Below are 16,572 nucleotides of genomic sequence, written 5' to 3'. Positions count from 1 at the left end.
TGCTATAAAGGGGACAATTTTCACGTTTTCCCTCGCTTACGGCCATACTACCCTGAGAACGCCCGATCTCGTCCGATCTCGGAAGCTAAGCAGGGTCGGGCCTGGTTAGTACTTGGATGGGAGACCGCCTGGGAATACCAGCTGCTGTAAGCTTTTGCACCCACCTCCAATTCTCAACACGATTCACTGCTCTTTCCAAAAATTTTGGCTTTCATTAGTCATTCAACTTTCACTTATCCTGTGGTTTGAAATCGTTTCCTTCACGTTGATTTGACAGATCAACGTCTCTTTGGAATAAAATTAATGTCCAACAGAGGGAGCCGTCTGCACGGGGTCGGTCATGATAGCACTTGGACATGAAACAGCTTGGGATTTCCGCCTGCTGGATGCCTTTCCACCTCCACTGGAAAAGCCCACTTTTGCAACAAACATCAAATACTGCATTTGCGTGCTCGCAGAGGACCGTATGCGAGCCTGACAGGCTGCGCGCTCAAACCACCACGGGAGCGGGCCCCTCCTTCGTGCTCTCGGGAGGAGGTCATTAAATGAAAAAAAAATCACCCCACTTCTCCATCCCCGACCCGCAAGTGCCTTGTCTGCTATAAAGGGGACAATTTTCACGTTTTCCCTCGCTTATGGCCATACTACCCTGAGAACGCCCGATCTCGTCCGATCTCGGAAGCTAAGCAGGGTCGGGCCTGGTTAGTACTTGGATGGGAGACCGCCTGGGAATACCAGGTGCTGTAAGCTTTTGCACCCACCTCCAATTCTCAACACGATTCACTGCTCTTTCCAAAAATTTTGGCATTCATTCGTCATTCAACTTTCACTTATCCTGTGGTTTAAAATCGTTTCCTTCACGTTGATTTGACAGATCAACGTCTCTTTGGAATAAAATTAATGTCCAACAGAGGGAGCCGTCTGCACGGGGATCGGTCATGATAGCACTTGGACATGAAACAGCTTGGGATTTCCGCCTGCTGGATGCGTTTGCACCTCCACTGGAAAAGCCCACTTTTGCAACAAACATCAAATACCGCATCTGCGCGCTCGCAGAGGACCGTATGCGAGCCTGACAGGCTGCGCGCTCAAACCACCACGGGAGCAGGCCCCTCCTTCGTGCTCTCGGGAGGAGGTCATTAAATGAAAAAAAAATCACCCCACTACTCCATCCCCGACCCAGAAGTGCCCTGTCTGCTATAAAGAGGATAATTTTCGCGTTTTCCCTCGCTTACGGCCATACTACCCTGAGAACACCCGATCTCGTCTGATCTCGGAAGCTAAGCAGGGTAGGGCCTGGTTAGTACTTGGATGGGAGACCGCCTGGGAATACCAGGTGCTGTAAGCTTTTGCACCCACCTCCAATTCACAACACGATTCACTGCTCTTTCCAAAAATTTTGGCATTCATTCGTCATTCAACTTTCACTTATCCTGTGGTTTGAAATCGTTTCCTTCACGTTGATTTGACAGATCAACGTCTCTTTGGAATAAAATTAATGTCCAACAGAGGGAGCCGTCTGCACGGGGATCGGTCATGATAGCACTTGGACATGAAGCAGCTTGGGATTTCCGCCTGCTGGATGCCTTTGCACCTCCACTGGAAAAGCCCACTTTTGCAACAAACATCAAATACCGCATCTGCGTGCTCGCAGAGGACCGTATGCGAGCCTGACAGGCTGCGCGCTCAAACCACCACGGGAGCGGGCCCCTCCTTCGTGCTCTCGGGAGGAGGTCATTAAATGAAAAAAAAATCACCCCACTACTCCATCCCCGACCCGCAAGTGCCCTGTCTGCTATAAAGGGGACAATTTTCACATTTTCCCTCGCTTACGGCCATACTACCCTGAGAACGCCCGATCTCGTCCGATCTCGGAAGCTAAGCAGGGTCGGGCCTGGTTAGTACTTGAATGGGAGACCGCCTGGGAATACCAGGTGCTGTAAGCTTTTGCACCCACCTCCAATTCACAACACGATTCACTGCTCTTTCCAAAAATTTTGGCATTCATTCGTCATTCAACTTTCACTTATCCTGTGGTTTGAAATCGTTTCCTTCACGTTGATTTGACGGATCAACGTCTCTTTGGAATAAAATTAATGTCCAACAGAGGGAGACGTCTGCACGGGGATCGGTCATGATAGCACTTGGACATGAAGCAGCTTGGGATTTCCGCCTGCTGGATGCCTTTGCACCTCCACTGGAAAAGCCCACTTTTGCAACAAACATCAAATACTGCATCTGCGTGCTCGCAGAGGACCGTATGCGAGCCTGACAGGCTGCGCGCTCAAACCACCACGGGAGCGGGCCCCTCCTTCGTGCTCTCGGGAGGAGGTCATGAAATGAAAAAAAAATCACCCCACTACTCCATCCCCGACCCGCAAGTGCCTTGTCTGCTATAAAGGGGACAATTTTCGCGTTTTCCCTCGCTTATGGCCATACTACCCTGAGAACGCCCGATCTCGTCCGATCTCGGAAGCTAAGCAGGGTCGGGCCTGGTTAGTACTTGGATGGGAGACCACCTGGGAATACCAGGTGCTCTAAGCTTTTGCACCCACCTCCAATTCTCAACACGATTCACTGCTCTTTCCAAAAATTTTGGCTTTCATTAGTCAGTCAACTATCACTTATCCTGTGGTTTGAAATCGTTTCCTTCACGTTGATTTGACAGATCAACGTCTCTTTGGAATAAAATTAATGTCCGACAGAGGGAGCCGTCTGCACGGGGTCGGTCATGATAGCACTTGGACATGAAACAGCTTGGGATTTCCGCCTGCTGGATGCCTTTGCACCTCCACTGGAAAAGCCCACTTTTGCAACAAACATCAAATACTGCATCTGCGTGCTCGCAGAGGACCGTATGCGAGCCTGACAGGCTGCGCGCTCAAACCACCACGGGAGCGGGCCCCTCCTTCGTGCTCTCGGGAGGAGGTCATTAAATGAAAAAAAAATCACCACACTACTCCATCCCCTACCCGCAAGTGCCTTGTCTGCTATAAAGGGGACAATTTTCACGTTTTCCCTCGTTTACGGCCATACTACCCTGAGAACGCCCGATCTCGTCCGATCTCGGAAGCTAAGCAGGGTCGGGCCTGGTTAGTACTTGGATGGGAGACCGCCTGGGAATACCAGGTGCTGTAAGCTTTTGCACCCACCTCCAAATCACAACACGATTCACTGCTCTTTCCAAAAATTTTGGCATTCATTCGTCATTCAACTTTCACTTATCCTGTGGTTTGAAATCGTTTCCTTCACGTTGATTTGACAGATCAACGTCTCTTTGGAATAAAATTAATGTCCAACAGAGGGAGCCGTCAGCACGGGTATCGGTCATGATAGCACTTGGACATGAAGCAGCTTGGGATTTCCGCCTGCTGGATACCTTTGCACCTCCACTGGAAAAGCCCACTTTTGCAACAAACATCAAATACTGCATCTGCGTGCTCGCAGAGGACCGTATGCGAGCCTGACAGGCTGCGCGCTCAAACCACCACGGGAGCGGGCCCCTCCTTCGTGCTCTCGGGAGGAGGTCATTAAATGAAAAAAAAATCACCCCACTACTCCATCCCCGACCCGCAAGTGCCGTGTCTGCTATAAAGGGGACAATTTTCACGTTTTCCCTCGCTTACGGCCATACTACCCTGAGAACGCCCGATCTCGTCCGATCTCGGAAGCTAAGCAGGGTCGGGCCTGGTTAGTACTTGGATGGGAGACCGCCTGGGAATACCAGGTGCTGTAAGCTTTTGCACCCACCTCCAATTCTCAACACGATTCACTGCTCCTTCCAAAAATTTTGGCTTTCATTAGTCATTCAACTTTCACTTATCCTGTGGTTTGAAATCGTTTCCTTCACGTTGATTTGACAGATCAAGTTCTCTTTGGAATAAAATTAATGTCCAACAGAGGGAGCCGTCTGCACGGGGTCGTTCATGATAGCACTTGGACATGAAACAGCTTGGGATTTCCGCCTGCTGGATGCCTTTGCACCTCCACTGGAAAAGCCCACTTTTGCAACAAACATCAAATACTGCATCTGCGTGCTCGCAGAGGACCGTATGCGAGCCTGACAGGCTGCGCGCTCAAACCACCACGGGAGCGGGCCCCTCCTTCGTGCTCTCGGGAGGAGGTCATTAAATGAAAAAAAAATCACCCCACTACTCCATCCCCGACCCGCAAGTGCCGTGTCTGCTATAAAGGGGACAATTTTCACGTTTTCCCTCGCTTACGGCCATACTACCCTGAGAACGCCCGATCTCGTCCGATCTCGGAAGCTAAGCAGGGTCGGGCCTGGTTAGTACTTGGATGGGAGACCGCCTGGGAATACCAGGTGCTGTAAGCTTTTGCACCCACCTCCAATTCTCAACACGATTCACTGCTCTTTCCAAAAATTTTGGCATTCATTCGTCATTCAACTTTCACTTATCCTGTGGTTTAAAATCGTTTCCTTCACGTTGATTTGACAGATCAACGTCTCTTTGGAATAAAATTAATGTCCAACAGAGGGAGCCGTCTGCACGGGAATCGGTAATGATAGCACTTGGACATGAAACAGCTTGGGATTTCCGCCTGCTGGATGCCTATGCACCTCCACTGGAAAAGCCCACTTTTGCAACAGACATCAAGTACAGCCTCTGCGCGCTCGCAGAGGACCGTATGCGAGCCTGACAGGCTGCGCGCTCAAACCACCACGGGAGCGGGCCCCTCCTTTGTGCACTCCGGAGGAGGTTTATTAAATGAAAAAAAATCACCCCACTACTCCACCCCCGACCCAGAAGTGCCCTGTCTGCTATAAAGAGGACAATTTTCGCGTTTTCCCTCGCTTACGGCCATACTACCCTGAGAACGCCCGATCTCGTCCGATCTCGGAAGCTAAGCAGGGTCGGGCCTGGTTAGTACTTGGATGGGAGACCGCCTGGGAATACCAGGTGCTGTAAGCTTTTGCACCCACCTCCAATTCTCAACACGATTCACTGCTCTTTCCAAAAATTTTGGCATTCATTCGTCATTCAACTTTCACTTATCCTGTGGTTTGAAATCGTTTCCTTCACGTTGATTTGACAGATCAACGTCTCTTTGGAATAAAATTAATGTCCAACAGAGGGAGCCGTCTGCACGGGGATCGGTCATGATAGCACTTGGACATGAAACAGCTTGGGATTTCCGCCTGCTGGATGCCTTTGCACCTCCACTGGAAAAGCCCACTTTTGCAACAAACATCAAATACCGCATCTGCGCGCTCGCAGAGGACCGAATGCGAGCCTGACAGGCTGCGCGCTCAAACCACCACGGGAGCGGGCCCCTCCTTCGTGCTCTCGGGAGGAGGTCATTAAATGAAAAAAAAATCACCCCACGACTCCATCCCCGACCCGCAAGTGCCATGTCTGCTATAAAGGGGACAATTTTCACGTTTTCCCTCGCTTACGGCCATACTACCCTGAGAACGCCCGATCTCGTCCGATCTCGGAAGCTAAGCAGGGTCGGGCCTGGTTAGTACTTGGATGGGAGACCGCCTGGGAATACCAGGTGCTGTAAGCTTTTGCACCCACCTCCAATTCTCAACACGATTCACTGCTCTTTCCAAAAATTTTGGCATTCATTCGTCATTCAACTTTCACTTATCCTGTGGTTTGAAATCGTTTCCTTCACGTTGATTTGACAGATCAACGTCTCTTTGGAATAAAATTAATGTCCAACAGAGGGAGCCGTCTGCACGGGGATCGGTCATGATAGCACTTGGACATGAAACAGCTTGGGATTTCCGCCTGCTGGATGCCTTTGCACCTCCACTGGAAAAGCCCACTTTTGCAACAGACATCAAGTACAGCCTCTGCGCGCTCGCAGAGGACCGTATGCGAGCCTGACAGGCTGCGCGCTCAAACCACCACGGGAGCGGGCCCCTCCTTTGTGCACTCCGGAGGAGGTTTATTAAATGAAAAAAAATCACCCCACTACTCCACCCCCGACCCAGAAGTGCCCTGTCTGCTATAAAGAGGACAATTTTCGCGTTTTCCCTCGCTTACGGCCATACTACCCTGAGAACGCCCGATCTCGTCCGATCTCGGAAGCTAAGCAGGGTCGGGCCTGGTTAGTACTTGGATGGGAGACCGCCTGGGAATACCAGGTGCTGTAAGCTTTTGCACCCACCTCCAATTCTCAACACGATTCACTGCTCTTTCCAAAAATTTTGGCATTCATTCGTCATTCAACTTTCACTTATCCTGTGGTTTGAAATCGTTTCCTTCACGTTGATTTGACAGATCAACGTCTCTTTGGAATAAAATTAATGTCCAACAGAGGGAGCCGTCTGCACGGGGATCGGTCATGATAGCACTTGGACATGAAACAGCTTGGGATTTCCGCCTGCTGGATGCCTTTGCACCTCCACTGGAAAAGCCCACTTTTGCAACAAACATCAAATACCGCATCTGCGCGCTCGCAGAGGACCGAATGCGAGCCTGACAGGCTGCGCGCTCAAACCACCACGGGAGCGGGCCCCTCCTTCGTGCTCTCGGGAGGAGGTCATTAAATGAAAAAAAAATCACCCCACTACTCCATCCCCGACCCGCAAGTGCCATGTCTGCTATAAAGGGGACAATTTTCACGTTTTCCCTCGCTTACGGCCATACTACCCTGAGAACGCCCGATCTCGTCCGTTCTCGGAAGCTAAGCAGGGTCGGGCCTGGTTAGTACTTGGATGGGAGACCGCCTGGGAATACCAGCTGCTGTAAGCTTTTGCACCCACCTGCAATTCTCAACACGATTCACTGCTCTTTCCAAAAATTTTGGCTTTCATTAGTCATTCAACTTTCACTTATCCTGTGGTTTGAAATCGTTTCCTTCACGTTGATTTGACAGATCAACGTCTCTTTGGAATAAAATTAATGTCCAACAGAGGGAGCCGTCTGCACGGGGTCGGTCATGATAGCACTTGGACATGAAACAGCTTGGGATTTCCGCCTGCTGGATGCCTTTCCACCTCCACTGGAAAAGCCCACTTTTGCAACAAACATCAAATACTGCATCTGCGTGCTCGCAGAGGACCGTATGCGAGCCTGACAGGCTGCGCGCTCAAACCACCACGGGAGCGGGCCCCTCCTTCGTGCTCTCGGGAGGAGGTCATTAAATGAAAAAAAAATCACCCCACTACTCCATCCCCGACCCGCAAGTGCCTTGTCTGCTATAAAGGGGACAATTTTCACTTTTTCCCTCGCTTATGGCCATACTACCCTGAGAACGCCCGATCTCGTCCGATCTCGGAAGCTAAGCAGGGTCGGGCCTGGTTAGTACTTGGATGGGAGACCGCCTGGGAATACCAGGTGCTGTAAGCTTTTGCACCCACCTCCAATTCTCAACACGATTCACTGCTCTTTCCAAAAATTTTGGCATTCATTCGTCATTCAACTTTCACTTATCCTGTGGTTTAAAATCGTTTCCTTCACGTTGATTTGACAGATCAACGTCTCTTTGGAATAAAATTAATGTCCAACAGAGGGAGCCGTCTGCACGGGGATCGGTCATGATAGCACTTGGACATGAAACAGCTTGGGATTTCCGCCTGCTGGATGCGTTTGCACCTCCACTGGAAAAGCCCACTTTTGCAACAAACATCAAATACCGCATCTGCGCGCTCGCAGAGGACCGTATGCGAGCCTGACAGGCTGCGCGCTCAAACCACCACGGGAGCAGGCCCCTCCTTCGTGCTCTCGGGAGGAGGTCATTAAATGAAAAAAAAATCACCCCACTACTCCATCCCCGACCCAGAAGTGCCCTGTCTGCTATAAAGAGGATAATTTTCGCGTTTTCCCTCGCTTACGGCCATACTACCCTGAGAACACCCGATCTCGTCTGATCTCGGAAGCTAAGCAGGGTAGGCCCTGGTTAGTACTTGGATGGGAGACCGCCTGGGAATACCAGGTGCTGTAAGCTTTTGCACCCACCTCCAATTCACAACACGATTCACTGCTCTTTCCAAAAATTTTGGCATTCATTCGTCATTCAACTTTCACTTATCCTGTGGTTTGAAATCGTTTCCTTCACGTTGATTTGACAGATCAACGTCTCTTTGGAATAAAATTAATGTCCAACAGAGGGAGCCGTCTGCACGGGGATCGGTCATGATAGCACTTGGACATGAAGCAGCTTGGGATTTCCGCCTGCTGGATGCCTTTGCACCTCCACTGGAAAAGCCCACTTTTGCAACAAACATCAAATACCGCATCTGCGTGCTCGCAGAGGACCGTATGCGAGCCTGACAGGCTGCGCGCTCAAACCACCACGGGAGCGGGCCCCTCCTTCGTGCTCTCGGGAGGAGGTCATTAAATGAAAAAAAAATCACCCCACTACTCCATCCCCGACCCGCAAGTGCCCTGTCTGCTATAAAGGGGACAATTTTCACATTTTCCCTCGCTTACGGCCATACTACCCTGAGAACGCCCGATCTCGTCCGATCTCGGAAGCTAAGCAGGGTCGGGCCTGGTTAGTACTTGAATGGGAGACCGCCTGGGAATACCAGGTGCTGTAAGCTTTTGCACCCACCTCCAATTCACAACACGATTCACTGCTCTTTCCAAAAGTTTTGGCATTCATTCGTCATTCAACTTTCACTTATCCTGTGGTTTGAAATCGTTTCCTTCACGTTGATTTGACGGATCAACGTCTCTTTGGAATAAAATTAATGTCCAACAGAGGGAGACGTCTGCACGGGGATCGGTCATGATAGCACTTGGACATGAAGCAGCTTGGGATTTCCGCCTGCTGGATGCCTTTGCACCTCCACTGGAAAAGCCCACTTTTGCAACAAACATCAAATACTGCATCTGCGTGCTCGCAGAGGACCGTATGCGAGCCTGACAGGCTGCGCGCTCAAACCACCACGGGAGCGGGCCCCTCCTTCGTGCTCTCGGGAGGAGGTCATGAAATGAAAAAAAAATCACCCCACTACTCCATCCCCGACCCGCAAGTGCCTTGTCTGCTATAAAGGGGACAATTTTCGCGTTTTCCCTCGCTTATGGCCATACTACCCTGAGAACGCCCGATCTCGTCCGATCTCGGAAGCTAAGCAGGGTCGGGCCTGGTTAGTACTTGAATGGGAGACCGCCTGGGAATACCAGGTGCTGTAAGCTTTTGCACCCACCTCCAATTCACAACACGATTCACTGCTCTTTCCAAAAATTTTGGCATTCATTCGTCATTCAACTTTCACTTATCCTGTGGTTTGAAATCGTTTCCTTCACGTTGATTTGACAGATCAACGTCTCTTTGGAATAAAATTAATGTCCAACAGAGGGAGACGTCTGCACGGGGATCGGTCATGATAGCACTTGGACATGAAGCAGCTTGGGATTTCCGCCTGCTGGATGCCTTTGCACCTCCACTGGAAAAGCCCACTTTTGCAACAAACATCAAATACTGCATCTGCGTGCTCGCAGAGGACCGTATGCGAGCCTGACAGGCTGCGCGCTCAAACCACCACGGGAGCGGGCCCCTCCTTCGTGCTCTCGGGAGGAGGTCATGAAATGAAAAAAAAATCACCCCACTACTCCATCCCCGACCCGCAAGTGCCTTGTCTGCTATAAAGGGGACAATTTTCGCGTTTTCCCTCGCTTATGGCCATACTACCCTGAGAACGCCCGATCTCGTCCGATCTCGGAAGCTAAGCAGGGTCGGGCCTGGTTAGTACTTGGATGGGAGACCACCTGGGAATACCAGGTGCTCTAAGCTTTTGCACCCACCTCCAATTCTCAACACGATTCACTGCTCTTTCCAAAAATTTTGGCTTTCATTAGTCAGTCAACTATCACTTATCCTGTGGTTTGAAATCGTTTCCTTCACGTTGATTTGACAGATCAACGTCTCTTTGGAATAAAATTAATGTCCGACAGAGGGAGCCGTCTGCACGGGGTCGGTCATGATAGCACTTGGACATGAAACAGCTTGGGATTTCCGCCTGCTGGATGCCTTTGCACCTCCACTGGAAAAGCCCACTTTTGCAACAAACATCAAATACTGCATCTGCGTGCTCGCAGAGGACCGTATGCGAGCCTGACAGGCTGCGCGCTCAAACCACCACGGGAGCGGGCCCCTCCTTCGTGCTCTCGGGAGGAGGTCATGAAATGAAAAAAAAATCACCACACTACTCCATCCCCTACCCGCAAGTGCCTTGTCTGCTATAAAGGGGACAATTTTCACGTTTTCCCTCGTTTACGGCCATAATACCCTGAGAACGCCCGATCTCGTCCGATCTCGGAAGCTAAGCAGGGTCGGGCCTGGTTAGTACTTGGATGGGAGACCGCCTGGGAATACCAGGTGCTGTAAGCTTTTGCACCCACCTCCAAATCACAACACGATTCACTGCTCTTTCCAAAAATTTTGGCATTCATTCGTCATTCAACTTTCACTTATCCTGTGGTTTGAAATCGTTTCCTTCACGTTGATTTGACAGATCAACGTCTCTTTGGAATAAAATTAATGTCCAACAGAGGGAGCCGTCAGCACGGGGATCGGTCATGATAGCACTTGGACATGAAGCAGCTTGGGATTTCCGCCTGCTGGATACCTTTGCACCTCCACTGGAAAAGCCCACTTTTGCAACAAACATCAAATACTGCATCTGCGTGCTCGCAGAGGACCGTATGCGAGCCTGACAGGCTGCGCGCTCAAACCACCACGGGAGCGGGCCCCTCCTTCGTGCTCTCGGGAGGAGGTCATTAAATGAAAAAAAAATCACCCCACTACTCCATCCCCGACCCGCAAGTGCCGTGTCTGCTATAAAGGGGACAATTTTCGCGTTTTCCCTCGCTTACGGCCATACTACCCTGAGAACGCCCGATCTCGTCCGATCTCGGAAGCTAAGCAGGGTCGGGCCTGGTTAGTACTTGGATGGGAGACCGCCTGGGAATACCAGGTGCTGTAAGCTTTTGCACCCACCTCCAATTCTCAACACGATTCACTGCTCTTTCCAAAAATTTTGGCTTTCATTAGTCATTCAACTTTCACTTATCCTGTGGTTTGAAATCGTTTCCTTCACGTTGATTTGACAGATCAACGTCTCTTTGGAATAAAATTAATGTCCAACAGAGGGAGCCGTCTGCACGGGAATCGGTAATGATAGCACTTGGACATGAAACAGCTTGGGATTTCCGCCTGCTGGATGCCTATGCACCTCCACTGGAAAAGCCCACTTTTGCAACAGACATCAAGTACAGCCTCTGCGCGCTCGCAGAGGACCGTATGCGAGCCTGACAGGCTGCGCGCTCAAACCACCACGGGAGCGGGCCCCTCCTTCGTGCTCTCGGGAGGAGGTCATTAAATGAAAAAAAAATCACCCCACTACTCCATCCCCGACCCGCAAGTGCCGTGTCTGCTATAAAGGGGACAATTTTCGCGTTTTCCCTCGCTTACGGCCATACTACCCTGAGAACGCCCGATCTCGTCCGATCTCGGAAGCTAAGCAGGGTCGGGCCTGGTTAGTACTTGGATGGGAGACCGCCTGGGAATACCAGGTGCTGTAAGCTTTTGCACCCACCTCCAATTCTCAACACGATTCACTGCTCTTTCCAAAAATTTTGGCTTTCATTAGTCATTCAACTTTCACTTATCCTGTGGTTTGAAATCGTTTCCTTCACGTTGATTTGACAGATCAACGTCTCTTTGGAATAAAATTAATGTCCAACAGAGGGAGCCGTCTGCACGGGAATCGGTAATGATAGCACTTGGACATGAAACAGCTTGGGATTTCCGCCTGCTGGATGCCTATGCACCTCCACTGGAAAAGCCCACTTTTGCAACAGACATCAAGTACAGCCTCTGCGCGCTCGCAGAGGACCGTATGCGAGCCTGACAGGCTGCGCGCTCAAACCACCACGGGAGCGGGCCCCTCCTTCGTGCTCTCGGGAGGAGGTCATTAAATGAAAAAAAAATCACCCCACGACTCCATCCCCGACCCGCAAGTGCCATGTCTGCTATAAAGGGGACAATTTTCACGTTTTCCCTCGCTTACGGCCATACTACCCTGAGAACGCCCGATCTCGTCCGATCTCGGAAGCTAAGCAGGGTCGGGCCTGGTTAGTACTTGGATGGGAGACCGCCTGGGAATACCAGCTGCTGTAAGCTTTTGCACCCACCTGCAATTCTCAACACGATTCACTGCTCTTTCCAAAAATTTTGGCTTTCATTAGTCATTCAACTTTCACTTATCCTGTGGTTTGAAATCGTTTCCTTCACGTTGATTTGACAGATCAACGTCTCTTTGGAATAAAATTAATGTCCAACAGAGGGAGCCGTCTGCACGGGGTCGGTCATGATAGCACTTGGACATGAAACAGCTTGGGATTTCCGCCTGCTGGATGCCTTTCCACCTCCACTGGAAAAGCCCACTTTTGCAACAAACATCAAATACTGCATCTGCGTGCTCGCAGAGGACCGTATGCGAGCCTGACAGGCTGCGCGCTCAAACCACCACGGGAGCGGGCCCCTCCTTCGTGCTCTCGGGAGGAGGTCATTAAATGAAAAAAAAATCACCCCACTACTCCATCCCCGACCCGCAAGTGCCTTGTCTGCTATAAAGGGGACAATTTTCACGTTTTCCCTCGCTTACGGCCATACTACCCTGAGAACGCCCGATCTCGTCCGATCTCGGAAGCTAAGCAGGGTCGGGCCTGGTTAGTACTTGGATGGGAGACCGCCTGGGAATACCAGGTGCTGTAAGCTTTTGCACCCACCTCCAATTCTCAACACGATTCACTGCTCTTTCCAAAAATTTTGGCATTCATTCGTCATTCAACTTTCACTTATCCTGTGGTTTAAAATCGTTTCCTTCACGTTGATTTGACAGATCAACGTCTCTTTGGAATAAAATTAATGTCCAACAGAGGGAGCCGTCTGCACGGGGATCGGTCATGATAGCACTTGGACATGAAACAGCTTGGGATTTCCGCCTGCTGGATGCGTTTGCACCTCCACTGGAAAAGCCCACTTTTGCAACAAACATCAAATACCGCATCTGCGCGCTCGCAGAGGACCGTATGCGAGCCTGACAGGCTGCGCGCTCAAACCACCACGGGAGCAGGCCCCTCCTTCGTGCTCTCGGGAGGAGGTCATTAAATGAAAAAAAATCACCCCACTACTCCACCCCCGACCCAGAAGTGCCCTCTCTGCTATAAAGAGGATAATTTTCGCGTTTTCCCTCGCTTACGGCCATACTACCCTGAGAACACCCGATCTCGTCTGATCTCGGAAGCTAAGCAGGGTAGGGCCTGGTTAGTACTTGGATGGGAGACCGCCTGGGAATACCAGGTGCTGTAAGCTTTTGCACCCACCTCCAATTCACAACACGATTCACTGCTCTTTCCAAAAATTTTGGCATTCATTCGTCATTCAACTTTCACTTATCCTGTGGTTTGAAATCGTTTCCTTCACGTTGATTTGACAGATCAACGTCTCTTTGGAATAAAATTAATGTCCAACAGAGGGAGCCGTCTGCACGGGGATCGGTCATGATAGCACTTGGACATGAAACAGCTTGGGATTTCCGCCTGCTGGATGCCTTTGCACCTCCACTGGAAAAGCCCACTTTTGCAACAAACATCAAATACCGCATCTGCGCGCTCGCAGAGGACCGAATGCGAGCCTGACAGGCTGCGCGCTCAAACCACCACGGGAGCGGGCCCCTCCTTCGTGCTCTCGGGAGGAGGTCATTAAATGAAAAAAAAATCACCCCACGACTCCATCCCCGACCCGCAAGTGCCATGTCTGCTATAAAGGGGACAATTTTCACGTTTTCCCTCGCTTACGGCCATACTACCCTGAGAACGCCCGATCTCGTCCGATCTCGGAAGCTAAGCAGGGTCGGGCCTGGTTAGTACTTGGATGGGAGACCGCCTGGGAATACCAGCTGCTGTAAGCTTTTGCACCCACCTGCAATTCTCAACACGATTCACTGCTCTTTCCAAAAATTTTGGCTTTCATTAGTCATTCAACTTTCACTTATCCTGTGGTTTGAAATCGTTTCCTTCACGTTGATTTGACAGATCAACGTCTCTTTGGAATAAAATTAATGTCCAACAGAGGGAGCCGTCTGCACGGAGTCGGTCATGATAGCACTTGGACATGAAACAGCTTGGGATTTCCGCCTGCTGGATGCCTTTCCACCTCCACTGGAAAAGCCCACTTTTGCAACAAACATCAAATACTGCATCTGCGCGCTCGCAGAGGACCGTATGCGAGCCTGACAGGCTGCGCGCTCAAACCACCACGGGAGCGGGCCCCTCCTTCGTGCTCTCGGGAGGAGGTCATTAAATGAAAAAAAAATCACCCCACTACTCCATCCCCGACCCGCAAGTGCCTTGTCTGCTATAAAGGGGACAATTTTCACGTTTTCCCTCGCTTATGGCCATACTACCCTGAGAACGCCCGATCTCGTCCGATCTCGGAAGCTAAGCAGGGTCGGGCCTGGTTAGTACTTGGATGGGAGACCGCCTGGGAATACCAGGTGCTGTAAGCTTTTGCACCCACCTCCAATTCTCAACACGATTCACTGCTCTTTCCAAAAATTTTGGCATTCATTCGTCATTCAACTTTCACTTATCCTGTGGTTTAAAATCGTTTCCTTCACGTTGATTTGACAGATCAACGTCTCTTTGGAATAAAATTAATGTCCAACAGAGGGAGCCGTCTGCACGGGGATCGGTCATGATAGCACTTGGACATGAAACAGCTTGGGATTTCCGCCTGCTGGATGCATTTGCACCTCCACTGGAAAAGCCCACTTTTGCAACAAACATCAAATACCGCATCTGCGCGCTCGCAGAGGACCGTATGCGAGCCTGACAGGCTGCGCGCTCAAACCACCACGGGAGCAGGCCCCTCCTTCGTGCTCTCGGGAGGAGGTCATTAAATGAAAAAAAATCACCCCACTACTCCATCCCCGACCCAGAAGTGCCCTGTCTGCTATAAAGAGGATAATTTTCGCGTTTTCCCTCGCTTACGGCCATACTACCCTGAGAACACCCGATCTCGTCTGATCTCGGAAGCTAAGCAGGGTAGGGCCTGGTTAGTACTTGGATGGGAGACCGCCTGGGAATACCAGGTGCTGTAAGCTTTTGCACCCACCTCCAATTCACAACACGATTCACTGCTCTTTCCAAAAATTTTGGCATTCATTCGTCATTCAACTTTCACTTATCCTGTGGTTTGAAATCGTTTCCTTCACGTTGATTTGACAGATCAACGTCTCTTTGGAATAAAATTAATGTCCAACAGAGGGAGCCGTCTGCACGGGGATCGGTCATGATAGCACTTGGACATGAAGCAGCTTGGGATTTCCGCCTGCTGGATGCCTTTGCACCTCCACTGGAAAAGCCCACTTTTGCAACAAACATCAAATACCGCATCTGCGTGCTCGCAGAGGACCGTATGCGAGCCTGACAGGCTGCGCGCTCAAACCACCACGGGAGCGGGCCCCTCCTTCGTGCTCTCGGGAGGAGGTCATTAAATGAAAAAAAAATCACCACACTACTCCATCCCCTACCCGCAAGTGCCTTGTCTGCTATAAAGGGGACAATTTTCACGTTTTCCCTCGCTTACGGCCATACTACCCTGAGAACGCCCGATCTCGTCCGATCTCGGAAGCTAAGCAGGGTCGGGCCTGGTTAGTACTTGAATGGGAGACCGCCTGGGAATACCAGGTGCTGTAAGCTTTTGCACCCACCTCCAATTCACAACACGATTCACTGCTCTTTCCAAAAATTTTGGCATTCATTCGTCATTCAACTTTCACTTATCCTGTGGTTTGAAATCGTTTCCTTCACGTTGATTTGACGGATCAACGTCTCTTTGGAATAAAATTAATGTCCAACAGAGGGAGACGTCTGCACGGGGATCGGTCATGATAGCACTTGGACATGAAGCAGCTTGGGATTTCCGCCTGCTGGATGCCTTTGCACCTCCACTGGAAAAGCCCACTTTTGCAACAAACATCAAATACTGCATCTGCGTGCTCGCAGAGGACCGTATGCGAGCCTGACAGGCTGCGCGCTCAAACCACCACGGGAGCGGGCCCCTCCTTCGTGCTCTCGGGAGGAGGTCATGAAATGAAAAAAAAATCACCCCACTACTCCATCCCCGACCCGCAAGTGCCTTGTCTGCTATAAAGGGGACAATTTTCGCGTTTTCCCTCGCTTATGGCCATACTACCCTGAGAACGCCCGATCTCGTCCGATCTCGGAAGCTAAGCAGGGTCGGGCCTGGTTAGTACTTGGATGGGAGACCACCTGGGAATACCAGGTGCTCTAAGCTTTTGCACCCACCTCCAATTCTCAACACGATTCACTGCTCTTTCCAAAAATTTTGGCTTTCATTAGTCAGTCAACTATCACTTATCCTGTGGTTTGAAATCGTTTCCTTCACGTTGATTTGACAGATCAACGTCTCTTTGGAATAAAATTAATGTCCGACAGAGGGAGCCGTCTGCACGGGGTCGGTCATGATAGCACTTGGACATGAAACAGCTTGGGATTTCCGCCTGCTGGATGCCTTTGCACCTCCACTGGAAAAGCCCACTTTTGCAACAAACATCAA

General features: G+C 50.6%; 28 non-coding genes across 28 annotated transcripts; all 28 read left to right on the top strand.

Moving 5' to 3' along the window:
• Positions 1-34: 34 nt before the first annotated feature.
• LOC127614781 (5S ribosomal RNA) lies at positions 35-153 on the top strand. The gene has a single exon (XR_007966696.1). It is a non-coding gene; the product is annotated as a 5S ribosomal RNA (ribosomal RNA).
• Positions 154-631: 478 nt separating this feature from the next.
• Positions 632-750, top strand: LOC127612863 (5S ribosomal RNA). The gene has a single exon (XR_007965980.1). It is a non-coding gene; the product is annotated as a 5S ribosomal RNA (ribosomal RNA).
• A 479-nt stretch (positions 751-1,229) lies between these two features.
• LOC127589445 (5S ribosomal RNA) lies at positions 1,230-1,348 on the top strand. Its single transcript, XR_007959400.1, has one exon. It is a non-coding gene; the product is annotated as a 5S ribosomal RNA (ribosomal RNA).
• A 479-nt stretch (positions 1,349-1,827) lies between these two features.
• On the top strand, positions 1,828-1,946 carry LOC127613246 (5S ribosomal RNA). Its single transcript, XR_007966119.1, has one exon. It is a non-coding gene; the product is annotated as a 5S ribosomal RNA (ribosomal RNA).
• Positions 1,947-2,425: 479 nt separating this feature from the next.
• On the top strand, positions 2,426-2,544 carry LOC127614588 (5S ribosomal RNA). The gene has a single exon (XR_007966632.1). It is a non-coding gene; the product is annotated as a 5S ribosomal RNA (ribosomal RNA).
• Positions 2,545-3,022: 478 nt separating this feature from the next.
• Positions 3,023-3,141, top strand: LOC127612840 (5S ribosomal RNA). Its single transcript, XR_007965970.1, has one exon. It is a non-coding gene; the product is annotated as a 5S ribosomal RNA (ribosomal RNA).
• A 479-nt stretch (positions 3,142-3,620) lies between these two features.
• Positions 3,621-3,739, top strand: LOC127589110 (5S ribosomal RNA). The gene has a single exon (XR_007959285.1). It is a non-coding gene; the product is annotated as a 5S ribosomal RNA (ribosomal RNA).
• Positions 3,740-4,217: 478 nt separating this feature from the next.
• Positions 4,218-4,336, top strand: LOC127589102 (5S ribosomal RNA). The gene has a single exon (XR_007959284.1). It is a non-coding gene; the product is annotated as a 5S ribosomal RNA (ribosomal RNA).
• Positions 4,337-4,815: 479 nt separating this feature from the next.
• On the top strand, positions 4,816-4,934 carry LOC127589091 (5S ribosomal RNA). Its single transcript, XR_007959283.1, has one exon. It is a non-coding gene; the product is annotated as a 5S ribosomal RNA (ribosomal RNA).
• Positions 4,935-5,413: 479 nt separating this feature from the next.
• Positions 5,414-5,532, top strand: LOC127589080 (5S ribosomal RNA). The gene has a single exon (XR_007959282.1). It is a non-coding gene; the product is annotated as a 5S ribosomal RNA (ribosomal RNA).
• A 479-nt stretch (positions 5,533-6,011) lies between these two features.
• Positions 6,012-6,130, top strand: LOC127589069 (5S ribosomal RNA). The gene has a single exon (XR_007959281.1). It is a non-coding gene; the product is annotated as a 5S ribosomal RNA (ribosomal RNA).
• A 479-nt stretch (positions 6,131-6,609) lies between these two features.
• LOC127615465 (5S ribosomal RNA) lies at positions 6,610-6,728 on the top strand. The gene has a single exon (XR_007966922.1). It is a non-coding gene; the product is annotated as a 5S ribosomal RNA (ribosomal RNA).
• Positions 6,729-7,206: 478 nt separating this feature from the next.
• LOC127612861 (5S ribosomal RNA) lies at positions 7,207-7,325 on the top strand. Its single transcript, XR_007965979.1, has one exon. It is a non-coding gene; the product is annotated as a 5S ribosomal RNA (ribosomal RNA).
• Positions 7,326-7,804: 479 nt separating this feature from the next.
• LOC127613557 (5S ribosomal RNA) lies at positions 7,805-7,923 on the top strand. The gene has a single exon (XR_007966227.1). It is a non-coding gene; the product is annotated as a 5S ribosomal RNA (ribosomal RNA).
• A 479-nt stretch (positions 7,924-8,402) lies between these two features.
• Positions 8,403-8,521, top strand: LOC127613237 (5S ribosomal RNA). The gene has a single exon (XR_007966116.1). It is a non-coding gene; the product is annotated as a 5S ribosomal RNA (ribosomal RNA).
• A 479-nt stretch (positions 8,522-9,000) lies between these two features.
• LOC127613719 (5S ribosomal RNA) lies at positions 9,001-9,119 on the top strand. Its single transcript, XR_007966296.1, has one exon. It is a non-coding gene; the product is annotated as a 5S ribosomal RNA (ribosomal RNA).
• Positions 9,120-9,598: 479 nt separating this feature from the next.
• Positions 9,599-9,717, top strand: LOC127614577 (5S ribosomal RNA). The gene has a single exon (XR_007966625.1). It is a non-coding gene; the product is annotated as a 5S ribosomal RNA (ribosomal RNA).
• A 478-nt stretch (positions 9,718-10,195) lies between these two features.
• LOC127615079 (5S ribosomal RNA) lies at positions 10,196-10,314 on the top strand. Its single transcript, XR_007966808.1, has one exon. It is a non-coding gene; the product is annotated as a 5S ribosomal RNA (ribosomal RNA).
• Positions 10,315-10,793: 479 nt separating this feature from the next.
• Positions 10,794-10,912, top strand: LOC127589057 (5S ribosomal RNA). The gene has a single exon (XR_007959280.1). It is a non-coding gene; the product is annotated as a 5S ribosomal RNA (ribosomal RNA).
• Positions 10,913-11,391: 479 nt separating this feature from the next.
• LOC127589048 (5S ribosomal RNA) lies at positions 11,392-11,510 on the top strand. Its single transcript, XR_007959279.1, has one exon. It is a non-coding gene; the product is annotated as a 5S ribosomal RNA (ribosomal RNA).
• A 479-nt stretch (positions 11,511-11,989) lies between these two features.
• LOC127614777 (5S ribosomal RNA) lies at positions 11,990-12,108 on the top strand. The gene has a single exon (XR_007966695.1). It is a non-coding gene; the product is annotated as a 5S ribosomal RNA (ribosomal RNA).
• Positions 12,109-12,586: 478 nt separating this feature from the next.
• LOC127589043 (5S ribosomal RNA) lies at positions 12,587-12,705 on the top strand. The gene has a single exon (XR_007959275.1). It is a non-coding gene; the product is annotated as a 5S ribosomal RNA (ribosomal RNA).
• Positions 12,706-13,183: 478 nt separating this feature from the next.
• Positions 13,184-13,302, top strand: LOC127588861 (5S ribosomal RNA). Its single transcript, XR_007959211.1, has one exon. It is a non-coding gene; the product is annotated as a 5S ribosomal RNA (ribosomal RNA).
• A 479-nt stretch (positions 13,303-13,781) lies between these two features.
• LOC127614771 (5S ribosomal RNA) lies at positions 13,782-13,900 on the top strand. Its single transcript, XR_007966694.1, has one exon. It is a non-coding gene; the product is annotated as a 5S ribosomal RNA (ribosomal RNA).
• Positions 13,901-14,378: 478 nt separating this feature from the next.
• On the top strand, positions 14,379-14,497 carry LOC127612855 (5S ribosomal RNA). Its single transcript, XR_007965975.1, has one exon. It is a non-coding gene; the product is annotated as a 5S ribosomal RNA (ribosomal RNA).
• A 478-nt stretch (positions 14,498-14,975) lies between these two features.
• Positions 14,976-15,094, top strand: LOC127588286 (5S ribosomal RNA). Its single transcript, XR_007959034.1, has one exon. It is a non-coding gene; the product is annotated as a 5S ribosomal RNA (ribosomal RNA).
• Positions 15,095-15,573: 479 nt separating this feature from the next.
• On the top strand, positions 15,574-15,692 carry LOC127613227 (5S ribosomal RNA). Its single transcript, XR_007966111.1, has one exon. It is a non-coding gene; the product is annotated as a 5S ribosomal RNA (ribosomal RNA).
• A 479-nt stretch (positions 15,693-16,171) lies between these two features.
• On the top strand, positions 16,172-16,290 carry LOC127614566 (5S ribosomal RNA). The gene has a single exon (XR_007966614.1). It is a non-coding gene; the product is annotated as a 5S ribosomal RNA (ribosomal RNA).
• Positions 16,291-16,572: the final 282 nt, after the last annotated feature.

Source organism: Hippocampus zosterae, chromosome 1, assembly GCF_025434085.1.
Source record: "Hippocampus zosterae strain Florida chromosome 1, ASM2543408v3, whole genome shotgun sequence".
Classification (NCBI taxonomy): Eukaryota; Metazoa; Chordata; class Actinopteri; order Syngnathiformes; family Syngnathidae; genus Hippocampus; species Hippocampus zosterae.
Note: the sequence above shows the minus strand (reverse complement) of the source record. Positions and strands in the feature narration are given on the sequence as shown.